Source organism: Penaeus japonicus, unplaced genomic scaffold, assembly GCF_977035675.1.
Source record: "Penaeus japonicus unplaced genomic scaffold, GWHDUDI00000001_assembly GWHDUDI00000012, whole genome shotgun sequence".
NCBI classification, from domain to species: Eukaryota; Metazoa; Arthropoda; class Malacostraca; order Decapoda; family Penaeidae; genus Penaeus; species Penaeus japonicus.
The window spans coordinates 5,373,968-5,381,467 of record NW_028234414.1 but is presented as its reverse complement, the minus strand read 5'-3'; positions in this window follow the sequence as shown (position 1 = coordinate 5,381,467).

Sequence of the window (7,500 nt, the reverse complement as noted above, 5' to 3'; positions counted from 1 at the left end):
TTCTATCTTCTCTCTGTCGCTTCTCTTCTATTCTTTCTTATTCTCTCTCTTCCTCTTCTTCTTCTTTCTCCTTCTCCCTTCTTCTGTCTTCTAATTCCTTCTACTGCCTCTTATTTCGTCGTGTTCTTCTTCTTCATTCTGCTCCTTCTTCTTCTTCTTTCTCCACTACCTCTTCTTCTGGACTTCTTCTACCATTATCTCTGATCTCTTCTCTCATTCTCATTCTCGTCTCTACTTCTTTATTTCTTTCTCGAGTCTATTCTTCTTCTTTCTTCTCTTCTTCCTTCTTTCTTGCTTTCTTTCTGTCTCCTTCGATTCCTGTCTCAGTCCTAATAGCTGTTGCCTTTACCATTCAATTTATTTAATCTGTTTTTTTTTTTTTTTTTATCCTTCCTTAAATACATTATTACATATTATTCTAACAGAGGTCTCCTTTTCCATTTACCTTCAACCCTCATCATTCTATACATGTCTTCTTCCGGGGTGAGGCCAAACGCCCTGCGGCTTGGGACCAGGCGTATTTACAAACATTCCTGGAGTCGTTAGGAGCTCCTAACTACTTGGGACATCTTAATACTCACTCCCAACTTGTAGATTTTTCCGTCAGAGGCAATCTGTTTCCAATCAAGAAGAATTGTTATTAGCAAGACGCGCTAGAAAAAGAGAAGGTGAGTAAAGAGCGCTGGCGATGGGGGGGTCCTACAGAGAGTAGTCAGGAGTTCCTTAAATATCCTATGATATTCACCGCCCAAACGAAGAAAACCATGGTGACGCGTGTTCGTCGTTGGTAGTTACGAGGAGCGTTTTTGTGCTCGAAACAGGTATTTGAGGTGTAAGATTATGTTGTTGTTGAACTAGAGTGGATAAAGAATTGTTTTTTGCTTTTAGGGGTGTGAATGCGCGATCGGTTCTGAAAACGCAGAACAGAAAGATATCACATCGAGATATTAGAGAATCATATCTAATAAATCATAATCTAGAGTTATAAACGCCTCAGGAAAATAATTTTTTGATTAGAAATTGTAGAATTATTAGTGCGCATTAATAGGTGTAGTATGTATCGTCGGTCTTGGCGTGTCATGATAGAAAAATAGAATTACAATTCACATGTTCAACATTTTACTCTCCAATTATATTGCTTTACTATTTAGTGTGTCCTGTTCTGTTACATAAAAATGAACTTGCATGACATTTATTTGAGAAATTTATCCAGAATTGTTTGATCGAAATTTGGATTACTCTTGTATTTTATCTGATTAATTCATTATCAAAGCATCCTCATCCCTTTGTTGAGCGAAAAAACACTATCTCAAAGTATTTTTTATTCTTCATTCTTTATTCAACATAATACAAAAGCCGATTACTGCCAGATATGCAGCTTCATGATATACCTTTGTCTCTTTTCGTAAAATTTTTGTTTTCCCCCCCCCGTTGCATATCAAATCTCCTCTTTATTTGTTATATAATTGAATTCAATGACTTGAATGAAGACGATGATAGCATAAGGAAAAGAACAATTTGTTCCTTTATATGCAATTATTTCTAACCATTGGTTTTGGCTAATCCCTACCATTAGGAGTAATAATACTTTCTGTGACAGCTATATTTTCTAGCTATTTTCTTCTTTGCTTACGATTAGTCCTAAGCGTTTATTTCACACCTGAAGGATGAGACTAGTTGGGAAATCCTTTTAGATAAACTTTATAAATATCGCCCAGGAGGGGCCTCCAAACGTACGGAGGATACGAAGTCCCGGCCGCATTCACGAAAGATTTTTTTTTTCACCAATGATTCACCTGGAAATTTAAGAGCAGGTTTATAGGTGTTCATCCGAGGCAGGGGGGGGAGGGGGGGTGGGGGGGGGGGCGCACGCATGGACTGTGCTCTAGACAATCTAATGAAGTAAGAAAATAAGACTAGTGGTGGATAATAATTAACGCGCGCTAAGAGGGGTGGGTCAGCTGAAGATATCTGAATGGAGACAAAGTATCTCGATCGAGAGAAGTTTTCTCGCCCTTGGTTGGCGTGTTTCGAGTAATGTTAAATGGTAGAGGAGGCCGTGTTCCACCTTACTATGCTGAGATTGGTATTGGGTTATGTATTTTTTGAAACTGTCAATAATTCATTTTGAAGAATACTAATGCGCTGTACAGATCTCTTTGTGTTGTTTGTTTGATTTATTGGCTAGTCAACCAGCGCCACAAGGCAAGGTTATTAAGTCAATGGTTCAGTTTTTTATCTCATGAACATTAGAATGCATAAAAGTTTTTTGTTTCCTTTAGAAAAATGATTACTTTGTGGACGATTCTTTCATTGTTTTGAAATTAGATTTTGTTAAGTTACATTCTATGTGTTTTTTTATTGTGCATAGTAGTGTGTTTTAATACTTTTACCTTTTGGTAGTTATAATTTGTGCATGATAGTAGGATCTGGTCTACTATAATAGTTGGGTTTTATTTTTTATTAATGTTTGGCTGTGCAGTGCCGTGGAAGTGAGGTGTGTCATTCGTGTGGCATTGACCCTAATTCGTGGCAGCAAATAGACACAGCCGCTCTGTATCCCTTCTATGTAATGTTTTTCCTGTGGGCTGTGTCCCACGTTTCTATTTCAGTTTAGTGTTTACTGATTGGGAGGTTGGAACCACAGGAGATTATTATTCTTTTTTAATAAGAAAACAAAACACCTGAAATCCGTGCGAACTATTCTAGGCTATCATATGTTCGCGCACCAGTTCAGTACGCCGGCTATGAGTTTTTGTCGCGCTCCAGCCTGTTCGATAGGATGCCATGTTATACCACGAGTGTCCGGTGACGTAACCGCCATATCAGCTTGAATTTATTTTATTGACACTATGTATAGGCTTTAATTGGTGAGATTCGTTTTTGGTGGTTATGTCAAAGCAATTAACCAAGTTTTAAAGTGAGACTTAGTGAGTTCTGTTGAGGATAGGACTGTCAGTTGGGTCTCTATTGTGGGTCGTTCGCGGTTTATAGGAGCAATAGTACTAAAGCTTTATCAGTGGCAAAAAGTGCGGCATGAAAGATCGATGTATGATTCAGCAGTCTGAATCTCAACTGGCATTCAGTCGACCATACACCTGCACCCACACACTCGTCTGTCATGGAGCCGTAGATATAAAGATGAAAAAAGGAAAAATGTTAAATAAGCATCTCTCTGAACCGGTCTCTGGTTTGGCGGTGGGCCTCTGCCATAGCCGGAGCTCAGCCGTGGCTTTGTGGGGTGGCTGAGTGTAGCCAGTCTAACTAACGATGGAAAAGTGTGGGTTAAGTTTCTCCCACTTTATGTCGGTGTTGTGGTAGGTCACTGATGTCTATTGTACAAGATGGTGGCGACTTTCGCCCTGGTTTGCTGCGGGCTCAATAGCCGGCACAAACCATTCCCATTTGGGTGATGGGGTTGCCTGGCTATCTTGGTGGCATGAGTCAGTGCAAGCTGGCCGCGTCTGAGACGGAGGGGAGGTACTCCCGACTCTACCTCTAGGTGCTCGATGCAAGTGCATTTCAGGACTCCAAGAAAAACGGCAACGAGTTGAGCTCGTTGCCGAACCATACATGATTGACCCATAATTTACTTTAGATCTAATCAGGGACTTTCTATCAGCTGATCATTTGTGTCCAGAAATGCACTTTAATAAATTCAGTGCTTTTTGACATTCATTCTTTAATTGACCAAAGTGGTGTTTTCAATTTAGTCTGCTATCAAAGAACGGACCAAGAAATTTAGCAGAATCTTGAGTAGGTATTAGGTGATTATCTAGAGTTACCCTGAGTTGCGCTTCCTTCTATGAGTAATAACCACACCAATACTCTTTCTTATAGAAAATTTAAATTCCCAGTGGAAGCCCCAGTTATGAATCATATCTAGTGCGCAGATTAGACACAAAAGATGTTTTGCCTGAGGAGAGAATGTCTGCATGTATCTGCAGGAATACCATAGTCGTGTGATGCTGATCCACAATCATCGCCATACAGTGAGTATTTAATAGGATTTCTACCGAGGAGATGGTAAAATACCATTTATTACTCTACATAAAAGTTTGTGTCATGAGGGTGTGGGGTTGCACAAAAGACGCGCTGACTCGCAGCTTTCCGTTTGTAGGGGTATCTTTGGGCCTGGACAATGACGAGATATAAATGTCCGAAAAAGTGACATTTTCAGAAAACAATTTGACAGAAAAAGTTCTGTCAGATATGAAATTTGGGATAAAACAAGTTTCCACGTAATTCAAAAGCATAAAGTTTTCTGAATAGGCCATATCGTAGGCTTTTTCTATATTAAAAATTCTGAAATCAAAGATTGTTTTTTGGCAAATGCCTCGTGAATGTCTTTCCAGTATTACCAGCTGATCGAGAGTTTGACGTCCTTTTCGGAACTCGCACTGCTCGTCAACTAGTAAATTCCTGGAATTTAGAAAATGCTAGAGCCTACTATTAACAATTCTTTCCATGGCTTTTCATAAGCAACTTGTCAACGCAACTGGGCGTTAAGAAATAGTGGATCTGGGATTACCCTCTCCTTTCAATATGAGGCGAACACTTGGGACCGGGAGGAAGTGCTGTTGTGGGGATTAGTCTTGTTGATGGAAAATAAGCAAAATAAAATGAGGGAATCAGGGAGGAATTGAGTATAGAAAAAGAGATGAACGAAGGATTAGAGATCTCAAGCGGGAAAAGCAATATGTAATATGTAGTGTATATAATATTGTTATAAAATATTAATATGTGACTTTCCTGGAAACGCTCGCACGATACCGTTAACCCCCTGCCTGGGGGAATGATTCATGATGCCACGAATTTGGAAAAGTCTGTTTTTTTTCCCAAACATCACTGTAGCAACGTCCTAGCAACTTTTCATGGTTCTCATTCATGATTAAGATGCTTTATCATCTCATATCGAATCTCATCGGGGCTCTGGGGACGTTGTTATCAGTTCCTCTACAGGCTTCTAGGGCTCAGACAAGGGAGGGGTGGGTCTCCAATAAATCATTTTGGTTTGTATGTCATCAATTAGTTATAGATGTAAAGGTCATCTCCAGTGGCAAAGTGTATTGGTTGCTGTTTCCTTGGTGGTCATGAAAGTGGGATGGTAGTTTTCTGAGCTGCTTGTGCAAGAGAACTGGCGAGTGCATTAAGAATGTCTCTAGGTGCATCATGGAATGATTGCCATTGCTGCATTTATAATACAATTTTGAATATTGTTTACCTTATCATCATTGGTTTCTCCAACAACTTCAAGCTTGACGCTCCTTGTGAAGGCAACCCAGTCTGCTCATATTACATTAAATTTAGGTTCTGAAGGCGTTTTTGTAGTGTCACATAAATACCTAATACAAATAGGAAGGTGTCGCTTGGCCCAATGAGTCGATCCAATGGTGTGCCACAGGAGTACTTGGGGCTCTAGTGTTCTTTAGAAGGGCTTGGAAAAGAGCAGTTATAGGTCTATAAAGCTCAAATTACCGGTATTATCGTTCACTCGCGTCGAACTACCATCGTTTAGAGGGACCAGATCAGAGTCATTGATCAACTTAACTACTTCTTCACCTCTACTATCCACCCACAGGGAACCCCATAAGGTATGGTGAGCGTTAAACACCTAAAATTAATTTGTTATTGGGCAGCTTGCATTGCATTACTGATCCTGAAAGAGCGAGATAAAAAGCTCACCATAGGGAGAGTTTTTTCACCATATTATCAGGTGGACAATAAACTGAACATATAGTCAAATACATGTTATTGAATTTTACTTTGCATGCAACATATTCCAAAGTAGAATTAACCGACACTTCACTGAAAGGGAAGTTTACGTGGATGTATATGGCGACCCCGCCACCACCCCTTCCCACTAGGTCGTTTCTACACAATTGATAGTTCCTCAGCGATACGACCTCGTCAAAGGCTTGGTCTTTTAAATGGCTTTCTTGGAGAACTATAATATCGGAAGCATAGGACAAGGCTAATCTGAGTGAGTTTTTTTTTTTTTTTATCTAACACTTCGACAGTTCCATTGTGTAATGATAAACGCGTGGGTTACGTTTTATGGAGTTTGGGAGTGCCTTGTCCAGCGGTTTTTTTCTTATTTTGGGAGGGAGACGCCTCCTCCTCTCCCTCGCTTCCCGAGGGCCTCTCTCGGGGATTCTTGGAGACGGTAGCCTCTATGGCTTGCTCCCCTCTGCTAGGGAGACGCCCGGTGGAAGATGATCTGCTCTGATGAGCAGACCATAAACCAGGCGAAGTCCTAGTAGGGGTCGCCTGGACCAGAAGGTGTGATCCAAATTGTGATTAATGATGTTTTTGCTGGGTTGATTCAGACATTTCCTTTATTGTTTAATTTAATTCTGTAAGATGATTCATTAGGTCTTTAACAGTTTTCTTTTGCTTCAGTTAGAGCAAATATTTAGGAGGCTACCATCTCGCAATTTTCTAGCAAAATTAAAACCGCCTTCCACTTGACCATTAACGGAACTTCTTAATGATAAAGGGGTTGACAATCTGTAGGGATTGATTTTCATTCATGCAACGAATGTTCACACACCTTGCATTCTCTGGAGGGATATCAATGTCTGGTCTTCTGGGTCGGTCATTAGTCGGGGTTCTTTCAGTGGTCACATTAGTCTCAGACAAGAGTTGCCCCTCCTCCTCGGGAAGGAGGGAGGGTAGCCGGGGAACATCAATCCTCTATACGTGGGGTGTCAGACTACAGGTCCGAAACCTGGCTGAATCTCCCGTTGTCCCTGAGGGGACTTACTGTCAGTTGTAGTCACACCTAATCCCCAACATAGCTTTAAAAGCAGAAGATCAAACACAATCTTCTGTTAAACGGCCCTCTGCCCACCCTCCCGCCTTTAGTGTGAAGCCTGAATTGCTAAGGGATCGAGGAGTTATGTGGATCTAGACACTTTCTTACCGCCGAACCGAGCCTAGTTCCGAGGAGGACGGTAAGTCGGTGCCAACCCCCTAAGCGAATACGGATCTCAACAAAGGAAACTCCGGTCTGTGTTGTGTGTGTGAGTGAGTCCTGTGTGTGTATGCAATACGTATATATAGTATCCTAATATATATATACTGCGCGTATAAGTTATAATAATATATAATAATGTAACTCATATATACATATATATGTATAAAATATATAATATATATATAGTATATATTCTATTTATATACGTAGATAGATATTAGCTTACAATAGATAATATTATATATTATATTCCTCACGCGTGAGAGCTCTATCAATAATATACATATATAGTTCTATACATCAGTATATATAATCAAATATATATAGAGCGTTGATATAAGTTATTACAAAACGATATCGTATGTATATAACAGAGATACTTAATATAAACCTTTTTTATACAATATATAATTATATATATGATTTATATCTATCTATCTATATATATAACCAGATATATAATATATATATATATATATATATATATATATTCAATATATTCAGAATACAATATATCTATA